The sequence below is a fragment of the Zootoca vivipara genome, chromosome 4 (genome assembly GCF_963506605.1).
Source record: "Zootoca vivipara chromosome 4, rZooViv1.1, whole genome shotgun sequence".
Lineage (NCBI taxonomy): Eukaryota > Metazoa > Chordata > Lepidosauria > Squamata > Lacertidae > Zootoca > Zootoca vivipara.
The window spans coordinates 5646052-5661508 of NC_083279.1; positions in this window are offsets into that span (position 1 = coordinate 5646052).

The following is a 15457-nucleotide window of genomic DNA, read 5'->3' on the forward strand; positions in this document are numbered from 1 at the left end:
TTTGCTTTTGCTTTTTTGCACACAAAGTTGTACATCAATGTAAATCCATCTCTTTTTGCAGGGACCTTTCTTCTTCTGTTCACAGATATTTTTTTTCCTATTCCTGTTGCTTACATGAGATAAAACCTTATTTGTTATGCAGCTTTGCCTAATCGCTCTCTACTCAAGTCTCTTTCACTTTTCCTCCCCTTTTTTTGTGGTGGTGGTTTGTGTCTGTTGAAGCATCACTGTAGGGAAATAGCATTATTATACCCATGAATCTTAGGTGGCATTTTTGCAAAGGCTCATCCATTATTACCTTTCATTAACACCCAAATAATCCAGCACAATTAGCTCTGCACATCCCCTTGAGAACATATTCAAAATGCAGCACTCTGTCCTTAACTACAACAGCTTGCAATCTATGTTGGGGGAAAATGAATTAAGATCATTCTGAAATTATCTACAAACACCTGGTGCCAGGGCTTATCTTTGGATTCACTCATTGTTTTCTCTAATTATCAGAGCCTAATCACAATTATGCAAGCCTCTCAAAAGATACCACAGAATATATAGTGGTATTTCTGTGTATAGCTAGCAGTTAGTGTGTAGAATTAGGACCTGGGAGTCCAGGGTTCAAATCCCCACTCAGCTATGAAACTCACTGGGTGACTTTGGGCCCGTCACCATCTCTCAGCCTTACCTACCACACAGGGTTGTTGTAAGGACTGAACGGGAAGGGTAGAAACCATGTACACCACCTTGAGCTCCTTGGAGGAACGGCAGGACATAAATCAAATAAATCAAATACCACATGGACTGCAAAGCTTCCTTCTTTTGAGGAAGTACTTCACACTTACTCATATATATATATAGCTTATGTAGTCTGTTGCAGAATGTGGTGGAAAGTGCACTCTTCTAGATGATTTGAGAAAATACCCCCAAAAGAAATATTTCTACATGAATAAAATGCTGCCATTTTTCAAAACTGCTCATATTACTGGATTGTTAAGGTGACCAAAATTCCTAGTAAAATATCTGGTAGTAAACCAACGGCCTAAATACTTATAATTTCATTGAAATGCCCTAATAGCAGTGAGTGACTCTGCTCTCATCTCTGTCAAAGTAGAAACAATTATTTATATTTTCATAAGGAATTTAGGATGATAATAACATATTGAGCCAGGAAAAAATGTTTTTATTTATTGAACTGATTCATTACTCCTCCTCTAGGCCAGGGAAGTGGAACCTGTGCCCTCCAGATGCTGCTGTACTGCAACCCCCATAAGGTGTATGGGGTGTTAGGGGAGGGTTAAACTTCTGGAGCAGTTTATCAAACTTTGATTTCCACTCTGGAGGAGACTGGAGGAGGGCAAATGTTGTCCCTATTTTCAAAAAGGGGGAAAGAGAGGACCCAAATAATTACCACCCAGTCAGCCTGACATCAATACCAGGAAAGATTCTAGAGCAGTTCATTAAGCAAACGGTCTGTGAGCATCTAGAAAGGAACGCTGTGATCACTAAAAGTCAGCATGGGTTTCTGAAAAATAGGTCATGTCAGACTAATCTGATCTCAAAAGTTTTAAGAGGAGCTTAAAAATCTGTTTATGAAAAATCTGTTTCAGCTGTTGTTGGGTTCCAGCTCCCAGTTGCCTCAGCCACTGTAGCCAATGGTCAAGAATCATGGAGGTTGTTGTTGGCATCCATGTGTCTCTAGAGAAATGGACCTTGTGGTCCCCCAACTCTATGATTCTATGATTCTACCCTGCACTCAGCTCTCACCTGTGGCTCCTAGAAGCTGTCAGCATGTGGCAGAGGCTGCACCTCGGGAATGGCTTCAACTGGCCTGCTAAACCAGATGAGGGTAACCGATGGGTCCTAAAATCTCAGTGAGTTAGGGACTTCCCTTGCATGTGAAGAAGGCTCTGGTGAATTGAGTGGATGAGAACAAGAGTAGGTCCAACGGTCAAGAAGGTGGGCTCCACACATGCTGTAGAAGGAAGTGGGGGGGGCAGATGGGGCTTGTCAACCTGGGAAGGCAGACCATCCATGAGAAGGAAAACTCTGATCCTAAACCTCCACTACTTTGTGGGGTATCTTCAGAAGAAGAAACCCTCCACAAATCCAGAGTGGAGTCCCTAAGACGGTTGTATGTCTCCCTCTGGCAACTCCTACAGCCAAGCTGGTGCCAAACGTATTGCTCTGCTTTCCTTTGGACCACATCTGTGAGGCCAAGAGGGGAGTCTTGTTGTCTGGGTAGACCAGGACCTCCATACACACTTAAAACTTGTGCCCTGCAGAGACCATGTTGCTGCTGCTAACCCAGTGGTTTGACTTCAAACCACCCCAGAGGTGCGCTCCATTTCTCTAGAGACACATGGATGCCAACAACAACCTCCATGATTCTTGACCATTGGCTACAGTGGCTGAGGCAACTGGGAGCTGGAACCCAACAACAGCTGAAGGGCCACAGGTTCCCTGCTCAAAAGTTTTAAGAGGAGCTTAGTTGGGCGTTTTACCATTTTATCCTCAGAGCAACCCTATCCATGGGGAAAAAATTGTAACTGGCCACGGCCACTCAATGAGCTTTGTGGCTGAGCAGACCAAGGCCTCACAGACCAAGCACACTACACTGACTCTCTTTTAGTATTGTTTCATTCTGACCTGTAGCTGTGATGCAAAGACGAAGATTTCTCTTAAGCGTAACACTCATCGGGAATATTTATCAAAACTCAGCAAGGTCAAGATTGATACCTGTCTGATTTAATATATATCTATGTATGTCTTTACAGGAGAAATAAGTTGTTGGCAAAACTATCAGGTATAATTTGTACATATTGCACTGAGTTATTTTTGTCTAAAAATAGTTAGGTTTACTTGACAGCTTTCATTGTTAAGGCTGTCTGAATGACAATCGGGCTCAAATGTGTTTGATTACTTAATCATTAGCTGTGTCTGTATGACTCTTCATTTGTCACCCCATAACGAGAAGCGGGCCACTATTCATACTAAAGTTACTGCCAAGTTCTTCCCACATTTTCTAGCCATTGCCTAACCTTAATAATACCCATAAGATAGATTGAGTGAACTAGTTCCAACATGTCACAGTTGCCAGTATGGGACCGTGAGTTTGCTGGAAAAATCATTTGCAATAATGAAATGAAGAACATTTAGCTAGGAGATGGAAAGAGAAGCAAAATAACAGCAGCAAAAATAGAAGCCTTTAAAGAATCCATATGTGTATTAATTATGCATTAAGCACAACAGGCAGCGCGGTTTCGGCGCAATTACAGAACACCTTAGGTGGTGCTATAATGCATACATTTGCAGACAAACCACTGCTATGGTTGAAACAAGGAGTTTTTTAGGGATCCTCTCCCCAATCAGTGTTTTTTTTTGGGGGGGGGGGGGATGACACAATAATAGGTTCCTGTTTCAGACTATCAAATGTGGCAGTATTTGTCCTATTAGCTCAGGGGAAAGCCTCAACATTTATACTGGAAAGTCACGTACAAAATAAGGATAGCTTAATTTGCTTAGTAACACATTGAGCCCTAAGAGTGGTTTGTGTAGCTAACTTTTCACTCCTGAATGAAGTTAAGCATCCCTGAAGTTCAATTATTTCACTGGGATGACGGGCACTGGATCATATTGTTGGATCATCAATGCTCCAAGTCAGAGCAATTGTCACCCAGCCACAAGGTCCATGTTCAGGTTGCTGGTCCCTCTGCTGTTTGCTACTACCCAACAAAGAAACCTTTATCATTCCTTCCAGTCAGCAGAAAATCCAGGGGTAGGTGAAATTCAGAGGACATTTGCCGGGGGGGGGGGGATTATCCACATTTTTATTTTTTGAAGTACACGGGCTTCACCTTAGTGGTGGCAATGGTCACTAGAAAGATATACTGATAGGTTGATAAATAATTTGACATTCTGTAACTACTTTTCTCAATGGCCACTGGCCACTGGCCACCACCTCCCTGCTGAGAATGCCCCCAGAATATTTCGGTTTAAACAAAAGCAAAAACATGGCTCTATTATTTTGCAGTGACAAAAGGCAGAAGTGCAGATATACAACGGTTCCTAGTTCTAGCTAAGGCATGTTGTGATACTCTGCTTCATATATGATAATAAACACAGAAATACACCATGATTCTAGTGCACTGCACCTCAGCATTTTAGTGACGTTATTATAAATACTAGACTTAACTACCCGCCTTCACCCTAAGGTCCCAGGGTGGGTTAAAACATTAGACAGCAAGGGTCAGGGACAATTGAGATGAATTTATTCTGTGTGAGAGCACCTCCTCCTCGCTAAAAATGTCTACATTTACCATTCATCGTGGCTGCTGCAGACAAAACTCTGCCATCTCCTTGGTTGGACAGACGTATATCTAGGTAACACTTTGCTCCTCTAGGCCTCTTCAGTACCTCAACATGAATGGATTGCTAGCAGAGAAGTCCCCGGGGAAGTGTGCTTGGTGTGCCAAGCTAAGTGCTCTGAAAGATGCTGCGTGAGAACTACTCCTGAGAATGCAGCAGAGAGTCTCAAAACTGAAAGACAGGAGGGCATCTCAGCTTTCGACAATTCCCAGCTATTCTCAGCTATTCCAGCCTTTGCAGTTCTCAGCTGCTGTCAGAATCTTCAAATGCCACAAAAAGATTATTTCCACCTTTGTAGAGTATCAGGTTCAACTACATCCACAGAAGGTTGGAAAAGCAGAAAATAATTCAACCCATCCTCTTTGCCACCATCCCATCTCCACTGCAGGGCAAGGTAAGGATATAATGAAACAGCTGCTTTAGGAGGCAGAGTCTCAGCAAAGCATGGGTCCAACCCTGAACACTATCCCCTTCTCTCGGCTTTAATTGCAGTGAATCAGGGGAGCACATGATTCTTGCATTTGTGCCACACACACCCCAGCAACCAAATCAGCCTTATAATTCCATGGTATTAAGTATGTGATTTATTGTACAATATGGTGGATAGTAATCATTCCGAATTGAAAATAGCCATTATACCATATGCCAGAGAATGGAAGGAGGGAGACAGCTGGAAGACAATAATCACCAAGTAAATAACCATATCTGTCATCTTCCTGAAAGTGAAGGACAAGGGCATATGTGCCAGGAATAGTTGGAATAAGGACAACTCATTGCAATATGGAGCTCAAAATATACTCGGCACTTGCGTGTCAGTAGCAGGTTCATTTATCACTCAGTTGTCATTGTATTGGAACAATACTTCAGTATGCAGTATGCAGTATGCAGTATGCAGAAACCAAAGTACCAATGAAGGGTCTATGCAGCTGGAATAGGGTGGCCAGTCTACTGAGGATTAAATTTTAAGATGCTGAGGAAGAGCTGGGAACTAATACAGGTACCTGGGGGATCAGGGAGTGAATTCACATGGGATCAGGGCTGAACCTGCTTATGCCTGGCAAAAGCAAAGGCTGGCATCTGCACGCCTCTGGGTGAAGCCTGATGAACTGTCACATTTCGCAAAGCAACACAGAGCATCTTACCAGAATGATCTTCCAGAATGCTGACCAAGAGTATATATTTGGTAAAATTAACTTCTAGGCCCAATTATTGCAACGCAGTTTATGTGAGATTATCCTTGTTTTGGAGCTCCAGCTGCTGCAAAATGCTGTGCTTAGATCATTGGTAAGACCACACTATCAACACCAGAGGCTCAAGGTTCCCCTATTAATTTATAAGGTCTGTAATGACCAGTTCGGGATACCATAGGAACCACCTGATCTCTTATTCTATCCTTGCCCCATCACTGAGTTCTTTGGGGAGAGTGACTGTTAGTGGTCCAATTTTATGGAACTGCCTTCCAGTGGGGGAAGACTAGCTCCCCCTCTGATGAACTTCTGGCACCTACTGAAGATGTTTTTACTTCAGCAGGCATTTTAATTGAATTCTGATTTTATAGTTCGAACTCATATTTTATTTTATTGTACTGTGTGCCACTTAGTTATAATTGGAATTAAATAGCAAATAAATAAATAAATATCTAGCAATCAATTGCAAACTAATGTACATGCATGAGGATAAACAGCCTTCCACAACAAAAGGTGTTTGTGTTCTACAAGGATGTCTGCTTATTTCAGGCATCCCCAAACTTCGGCCCTCCAGATGTTTTGGACTACAATTCCCATCATCCCTGACCACTGGTCCTGTTAGCTAGGGATCATGGGAGTTGTAGGCCAAAACATCTGGAGGGCCGCAGTTTGAGGATGCCTGGCTTATTTGGAAAACTAAACAATAATATACCAACTGTAAAGGTTGCGATCCTTATGGCAACTTACATAATTAAACAGCAGTTGATCAAGGAATACTGTAGTGAATTTGACCATCTGGGTCACTGTGAATGAGTGGTCAAGGCCTTGACAAAATAATTTCATTGTTTCTTAAGAACTGTGGATGGTCTCCTGACTGGGCAATTAACCTGGAGAGATAGGGTCTTACAGCAGGTCAGTGTTTGTGCTTGTGCCGGGGAGAAATAGATGGACTTTAAGTAGCTTTTAAAAACCGCAAGCCTTTTACACATTTATGGAAAGTGTGCTGATCACATGGGGTGGGGGAGTGGGATCACACCCGCAGCCCCCGTTCTATGAGTTGATACTTACACAGTTGGCAGGCAGACCAGGATTGGTGATAGCATGTCCAATCCTGCTCCATAACACAGAAATTTTGCATGTGGACATTCAGAACATGAGTGAAGGAATAGGGAGAGGTAGAATTTTGAGGTGGAGTTACTGAGCAGTGGGAGTGCACCCTTGGAGGGCGATGTACGAGGAATTGCTCTCTAGGGATCTCTCCTCACCCACCTTTAGGAGGCTGCTTTGTAAATAAAGAAGAAAGAACAAAAAAAAAAAACACAACAAAACAAAACCGTTTCCTGAACACTTGGCCATCCAAAAGAAAATGAATTGTGTAACTTTTTGCTGCTTGCTTACATTTTCATCCTTTCCTCCTCCCAAAATATGAGACATTTCATATAGATTTAAACAGTGATCAGGTAGGTGAACAGGTATTCATGGTACAGAGAGGTAATATTAGTTTGTGAATTTTACCCATATTATTACCATTACGTGCCAGGTTTAAGACATAAAGCCAGATTATGTGCTAGAGTATTGTCTTTATTTATATTACAACTGTGATGCGTTTTTGAAGGTGGGGGGTATATATTTAATAATAAATAAATATGTGCAATGGGTTATGAGCTGAATTGACAAGTGTTCTTTGTAAATGTAGACCTACCGTGGACCAGCAGTTTTACACATTAACAAGTCATAGAATCACAGAGAATTGTAGAGTTGGAAGGGACCCCGAGGGTCATCTAATCCAACCCCCTGCAATGCAGGAATCTCAGCTAACGCATCCAAGACAGATGTCCAGCCAACCTCCCCCTCTCCACCACTTCCATGCCACCACACCCCACAGAATTCTTGCAGCAGCCTCCTCCTTCCTCGCCATACCTGAACAAAGCAGTGGCAGTGCAGACAATCCATGCCTCGTTCTGAGGAAGTGGTCCTTCCTCAGAATGAGGCATTGTAGGGAAAGTGCGCCTGCTGCCACCATCTGTTGCAACGGCAGCAAATGACTCTCCCCTTGTAGCAAATGGCAGCACGGCAGACACTTTCTGGTTAACCTCATACACAATGCCTCACACTGTGGACGAAGGACCTCTTCCACATAGGGTTGCCAGACTCAATAGAGGACAGGACTTCTGTGCTTTTAATTGCCCTGCTCTCTTTTGAGTCTGGAAACCTTAAAGAGAAACCAGCAGACCCTTTGTTTAATTTCCAAGCAAAGGGTCTGCTGGTTTCTCTTTAAGGTTTCCAGACTCAAAAGAGAGCAGGGCAATTAAAGGCACAGAAGTCCTGCCCTCTGTTGAGTCTGGCAACCCTACTTCCACAGAAAGAGGTAAGGACTGCCTACATCATCCCCACTTTCTTGGCAATGAGTGAATGGGAGGGAAGTGAAGCAGCAGCAGCGGCTGTGACAGTGGCCAGCAACATTGCATGGTTGTAGCAGGCAACTACCTGGGATGGAATGGAACTCGCCTCTGCTTATTTGCTAAATGTGCTATCTTTGAATAACAAATTCAAATTAAGTTAAAAAAAAATCATTGAGACATTGCTCCCACCTCAAGTCAGAGCAATGGAATTTCCAGTTAATTTTTTACAGCTTTCACCTGGATATATGGTAAATGCTTCCCCCCCCCCCCAGGAATTCAAACACTGCATCATTAGCAAGCAAAGATCTGTGAAACCTGGCCATCTTTCTTTCTTTTTTATTTTTTGCAGCTGCTTCTGCCTTCCAGAATACTGGCATCACATGTTTGGGACACTTTTCATGGTAAGCTGGATATACAGATATATGAATCTTGCAATTCCCAAAACATTGTGCATGAGCAATCAGCTTAATCATGCATCATTCTCCATTCTGCTTAAATGCTTATTGTTGCCCATTCATGAGCACAGACTTCTGGCTTAACTGCTCTGTGTTACTCATTCAGAAGCATTGGCTTCTGGTTTAATTATGCTCTGGCTTAATTATACGCCATTCCCAATTCAAAAGCACAGACCAAAGCAGTATAATGCCGATCTGAATGTTTGTTTCACAACTGACTTAATTGTACAAGATGAGGAAAATGCTGGGAAAAGACAAGAAGCACCGGCCAAAGCTGAACCTTGGATGCCTTATTTCTTTGCAACAAGTTTGTTTCAAAATAATAATTGCATTGTGATTTTTTAAATCAATTCCACATAATTTGTCCAGAGACTGAATAACCCACATTTTACATATATACCTTGCTTGGGCACAGTATGTTTACTACAGCTAATATGATCTTGCACTACTTCATAATTTCCAGCTCCCTGCTGTTTCCCCACTATTCACATGCATTGATTTTGTTTTCAGCAGGTGTTTAAAGAAAAAAGAGTTAGAATTCTGAAAACATTGTGTTTCATTCTGTTCTCATAAATGCATATATAGTCCCATCAAAATTAGCTTCAGAAAAAGTCAGAAACAAGCAAACATCTCAATTACATAAATGAGAAAATGTACACTTTAGATGACCTTGGGAAAAAACTCCAATCCATGCTAAATGGCCATCTGGTAAAACTTTTTGAGACTTTACTTTCTTACTAGGTATCCCACAAACCACCTTCAGTCATAATCCATAGCCTCACTACTCAAAGCTCAGTTGAAGGGGCGTGGCATTGCCTTTGTTGAATTCACTACCAGCCACAACTAACCAGTTCCAGTAAGTGTAGAACAATATTCTTCCATGAGCAGCTACCGTGGAATAGAGAAACCAGGTTGCAAAAGATGACACTGTGTCAGACTTTCAATGTGCCCTTCATGAACTAAGTTTCACAATGAATCTATGGCAAGCATAGGCCAACTCGGCCCTCCAGATGTTTTGGGACTACAATTCCCATCATCCCTGACCACTGGTCCTGTTAGCTAGGGGTGATGGGAATTGTAGTCCCAAAACATCTGGAGGGCTGAGTTTGCCTATGCCTGATCTATGGCATGTGTACTAACAATGAAACCGCTTTCAAAATACTGACAGTAGAAATGCCTAGGCCAGCTCTGTTGTATTCAATCTAACCATCTAAGTCTTAAATATTTTTGCATTACTTACGTGGCCCACATGCCTGGAATTTCAATTGTCATTTCTGACCCATATTTGTGTCAATGCAAACTACTGAGGTCACCTTTCATTGAAAACATCCGACAGCCTTTTAGCACTTTAAAGATGGACAAATTTATTATGGCATAAGCTTTTGTGGACTTAAGCCCACTTCATCAGCTACATGATAAATTATCCACCGAGTGAAAAATTTCATCCACACGAAAGGAAAAAGAAACCAGTCCCAAGGCAGGTGGCAGTAACAGGACTCTTGCTGGCAGCTCTAGCAGCACCCACATCCTCTAGCCTCAATTAACTTAAACTGATCCAAAATAATCTGAATAGATTGTGCTGTGGAAACATCCATAGGAGGAGCTTTATCTGTGGTATCCAATGCTGTGTGAATCGGGGCTTTTCAACTTTGTCATTGATGATTCTGTAACCTCCATCTTCCAGCCCATTCATTGCTTGCAAAAGCCTTGCTGGATGACTAGCAGAGGACACAATGGTGGGAAAGAAGGACAGCCTCTTTGGTGCCAGCATTGCCACATCACTCCATCACTCAGCCAGATTCATATCAAGATTTGCACCAACTTACACTCCACCTTCCTGTTTCATTGCCTGCAGCTTTGCAGAGTACCAGGAAGCCCAGTTCTTCTCATCCTTTAATAACTACGCATATTAATAATGCTGCATAAAAGATGGTCAGGTTTTAGACAGGCAGGCAGGCAGGCAGATACAGACACACACCTACATATAGAAACATCTTTCTAAATTGCCCTTCTTGGCAATCCCCATGCTCTCCTCTCAAAACTCAAGTAGAAAAATGATTTTTAAGGTTTCCTATTTGCTAAGCGTTGCAAAACTCCAGAGATTAGTAGTAAGCAAAGTCAAGAGGACATTTCCAGCTCAGGAGCAGATAGTGTAGGACGGAGGAGGAAGTACACAATGTGTTTGTTCCCACACTGAGCTGTACTTTAGGGCCTTCATAACCTTTCTAGTGAAGTTGCACTAACTGCTAATCAATAGCAATTATTTTCTTCACCATAGAAACAAGATTTAGTTAACCCCTTGAGTGTATTATCCTTCTGAAACAGAGCATGCTGTAAAAGAAAAGTCAGCCCTTCGCGTGAAGCCACAATACAAGAAAGTCTCTTCCAATACTTTTCAAGTTACTGTGAAAGGAAGACTATATGGTAGGCCAGGCAAACTTTATAATGTGTCCCCTATTTGCCCTCAATCTCAACAGTATGGCTGGGGCTTCTGAATGAGAAGGCACTAACTATGCTAGTGAAGATTCAAATGCAACATGCAGAAACTAGACATGTTTTTACTGTTAGGTAGAATATATATATACTGTATATACTTATTTCAAAAGGGGTAGAAAACTCCCTTCAAAACTTGAACAAATATTCAAAATTGGGTATGCCACCATTGCTTCTCCTGGCTGCTGCTGCTACTTCATTCCTGGATTAGTCACACCCAGTCAGGGAACATTTCACAAACAAGATGACATCGCAGAGTTTCATAATCAATCAAATTTGGTTACCCGCTGAAACCAGTGAAGTCAACAGCAATGACCTAGTAAACACATAACATACCGCCCAAAATTATTCCGGTGAAAATACGAACATTGCTCACTCCTTCTCCTACTGACCCTCCTCAACGCCACATGTTTTTGTGATCCCCCTCCCCTTCTCACAGCATTTCCCCTTTCAACTCTGACTCTTTAATTTTATGGAAGGAGACAGATATTCTAAACATTATGTGTGCATGTATGTAGGTACATGTGTGTATTGTATGTTACGTATGCTGCATGCATTTGAATCATGGAACTCGGGTGCCGGTTTTAGGCCTTGGGCGGAATCCTTTAGTCCAATAATCGAAGAAGGGCTGGTGTGGTGACTCACCCCTTTTGCGGCGGCGATATCAGGGTTCCACAGCAGTGGACCATACAACTCCCCTCAGCAACAGGAAGGGGGCCAGCAAACACACATTTTGCAGTGTCCCCATATTCCCAATTGACCCTGTCTTGCCTCTGACCCCCAGTGGGGGGCTGAGAGGGATACACGCCCAATGCCTATAAGCCAAGGTTTCCTACAAGGCGGCAGCCCTCCTGCGTCCCTGAAGCAGGCAAGCACTGATACAGACCTCATTCAGTGGACTCCTTTGCCTCAGCCCCGAAGGAGGTAGGGCTATCATGGAGGGGAAAGTAAGAGGTTTTCCTTCTCCTTGCTGATGCCAGAGAAGGCAGAGATAAAGTTTCCAGACAAGAAACTGCTGGCCAGAGAGCTCTTGAGTGGAACCACTGGCTGACACTTGGGGAGAGAGCTATCTAAAACCCCATTCTAGAGAGGCTGCCCTAATGCCCAGGCAGATGGCTCTCTGCCATTGCTAGAGGTAATTATTTGAGTGTGTGGTAAGACATAATCCCTAGTAAAAGCTACGAACATAACACTACAGTGACTGGGGCCATTTGTGTAAAGGAAGTGAAGGGTTGGGGGAAGGGGCCTTGGAACCTTTGGTGTGCTCAAATTGTGATCAAGATTCTATTCCATTTCAGAAGCGGACTCCATGGATCATTATGCTGGGGAAAGTCTAGCCCCCAACCCCTTGCATATAGGATATAGTTGCACTTTTATGTGGCTCTTGACCAACACTTGGTTTATTATTTTCTTTAACAGTCACAATCTGCACCCAATTTACTATATTTATGATGGAAATCAATTTCAGTCTTCCATAAGATCAAGGAGGCTTCACAAATACTGCCAATGAGCAATGCAGCTATTTCCTGATTCTCCTTTAACGGATCAATTGTACAGAAATTGTTGTTTGCTATTGGGGAGATTGTAATTTTACTGTAATAATTAAGGAAGATCCATATTAATTTATAGCTAAGATAAGAGGAGAACAGTTAGTGAATTGAGTGCTTGGCAATGCTGTTGCCCCTGCTTTAATTTTCTACTCGTTATTAGAGATAAAACTTTCACTAAGACAAGCACATAAAGCATCTAAGTGGAAATTAGAATTAGTGGTTTTTTCTGTCATTGTTTTTTTTAAACCATTATCCATCTATTAATGAGAAAAGAAAGTGCATTTGAGAATAATCAAAGGATAATTTTTTAGTGATATTTTCAAGGGAGTGATTTTGGGTGCCCTTACCTGACTATTGATGTGGCTGAGGGCTTTTGTGAGTGCCCTTCCTTTTATTCTACAAATCATATCATTCAGGCATGTCCAAAGTCCATTTTGGGGGCCTAATCCAGCCCGCTGGTTGGTTTAATCTGGCCCCTGTGGCAGTTCATTTCCTGGAGTAAAATCCTGGAAAAAACCTCAACAACTTTGGGGTAAAATCATAAAAAGTCAACAACTTTGGCTGGCCCTTTGGCTGGCCCCCACAGCCCTTCACTTCATCAAATCTGGCCCTCTTTGAAAAATGAACTCTACAGCCTTCCAGACACACCCACCCCACTGGCATCCTCAGCTGAGCATTCTTCTAAGCTTGGGGAGCCAGGGAGACTGTTTACTTTGCACCCAGCAGATATCTGTTGTTGTCATTGTTGTTGCTGTTGTTTTAAATAAAAAAATTATTATTTTACTTAAAATACTTCTGTGGGGCATTTTCAGATCACGAGTTATAAGAAGCTGGGAGGGCTGCAGAGTGCTGGGGAAATATTTAGTAGAAAGCAAAACACACACCACCCTTACCACTTATAATAATGGTAATAATTGTGCTCAGCCCTGCATCCACCACATATGAGCCAGAAAAACAGGAGCCTATTTCACAAAGGAAGGAAGGTTGCAAGAAATTGGCAGGCAGGTTTTGATACAGCGCTGCAGAGAACCTTTCAACAAGTTTGAATGCAAAAAAGGCATTTTCAGAAATGCGAGTTCTTTACCATTTCTGAATTAATTTGTGTTTTAAAAAATCAACATGAACATTTGCTTTTAATTGTGTATTCTAAGCTCATTTTTTCTCAAGATACACAGTTTTAAAGGCTTTATAACATGTTTGGTGTTTTTTGTTGTTGTTTTTTTGAGCCAAGAACTGCACTTGAATGCTTGGGAAGTGTGAATGCTGGTGGATAACTATGTTTTCAACTGCACATTAGTCCAGATAATCTGGGTCAGGAGGGTTTATTGTAGAATTCACAGTTATTGAATCCCTGAAGAATCCCTTTATGATATTCTTCTGATATGGGGCAAGAGGGGAAGGTTCCTAACTATGACAGAAGTCAAAGGATCATCTACTAATCTATTTATACAGTGATGCCTCGCAAGACGAATTTAATTCGTTCCGCGAGTCAATTCGTTTAGAAAAAAATTTGTCTTGCGAGGCATCACTGTATAAATAGATTAGTACAGGGGTGGCCAACCCCCAAGAGACTGCGATCTACTCACAGACTTAAAAAACTGGCAGTGATCTACCCCCTTTTGGGGGGTTCAGGTCAAAGTTGTTGAGCTTCTTTAGGGAGGAGGAAAGCAACATTGACATTGAGGTTTTTTTTAGGAAGCAGAGCCCAGTTTTGGTGGTTCAGGTCATTTTAGGGGTGGAGGGCAAAGATGTTGAGTTTTTTTAGGGGAGCCAATGTTTTTTTAGCTTTTTGGGGGGAGCCACTGATCTACCGGTAATCTACCACAGACGTCCAGTGATCTACCAGTAGATCACAATCTACCTGTTGGACATGCCTGGATTAGTAGATCACGGTTTCCCATAGGAATGCATTGAAATTTCTTTTTTTGCCCATAAAGGTAAAGGTAAAGGGACCCCTGACCATTAGGTCCAGTCGTGACCGACTCTGGGGTTGCGCGCTCATCTCGCATTATTGGCCGAGGGAGCCGGCGTATAGCTTCCAGGTCATGTGGCCAGCATGACAAAGCTGCTTCTGGAGAACCAGAGCAGCACATGGAAACGCCGTTTACCTTCCCGCTGTAGCGGTTCCTACGCATTAATTAAATTTCAGTGCATTCCTATGGGAAACCGTGATTTGCAAGACGAGTTTTTCGCAAAACGAATTCGTCTTGCGAGTCACCATCAGATCGCAAGATGCATTCGTCTTGCGAAAAATTCGTCTTGCAGGGCATTCGTCTTGCAAGGTACCACTGTAATTTGGATCTATTAGCCAAATACCAGATTGAAACGTGCATCTTTTCTCGTGGTCTTCATTCTGCCACCCAAAAGCTTAAGGCAAATAACATGGTCATTAAAAACAATGAAACCCAGTAATGATCACTTAAAAATCAACAACAAAAAACCCCAGTACCACATTCATCTGACAGCAATGCAGCTTCACTGTGCCACTTTCAGACCTTCATCCTTCAGTAACATCACCCATAGAAATTTGGGAGAGCATATGCTGGGAACTAAACTAATAACATGTGTGACCCAGGCTACAAACATGTATATTAGTTGCCCAATCAGTGTGGTGCTTCTGTTTATCAGGAAAACATATGACTATAGGCAATATTTGCCATAGCTGCCAAGTTTTCCCTTTTCTCGCGAGGAAGCCTATTCAGCATAAGGAAAAATCCCTTTAAAAAAGGGATAACTTGGCAGCTATGAATATTTGCCCAGCTCACACTTAATTTGTGTGGCATTGTTTATTCATTGATTTATGTCCTGCCTTTTTCCCTGACGGGGACTCAAGGCAGCTTACAGATAAAAATAAGAACAACTAAAAACATGTTGAAAAAACAATGATAAAAAAACCCCAATTAAACATTGATAGAATGAAACAATTAAAACACTTGGCATGCAGAGTCTCCGAGGCGGGGCCCAGGCTTCTACCACGAGGAGGATTCTAATACCAAATGCACTGCTCC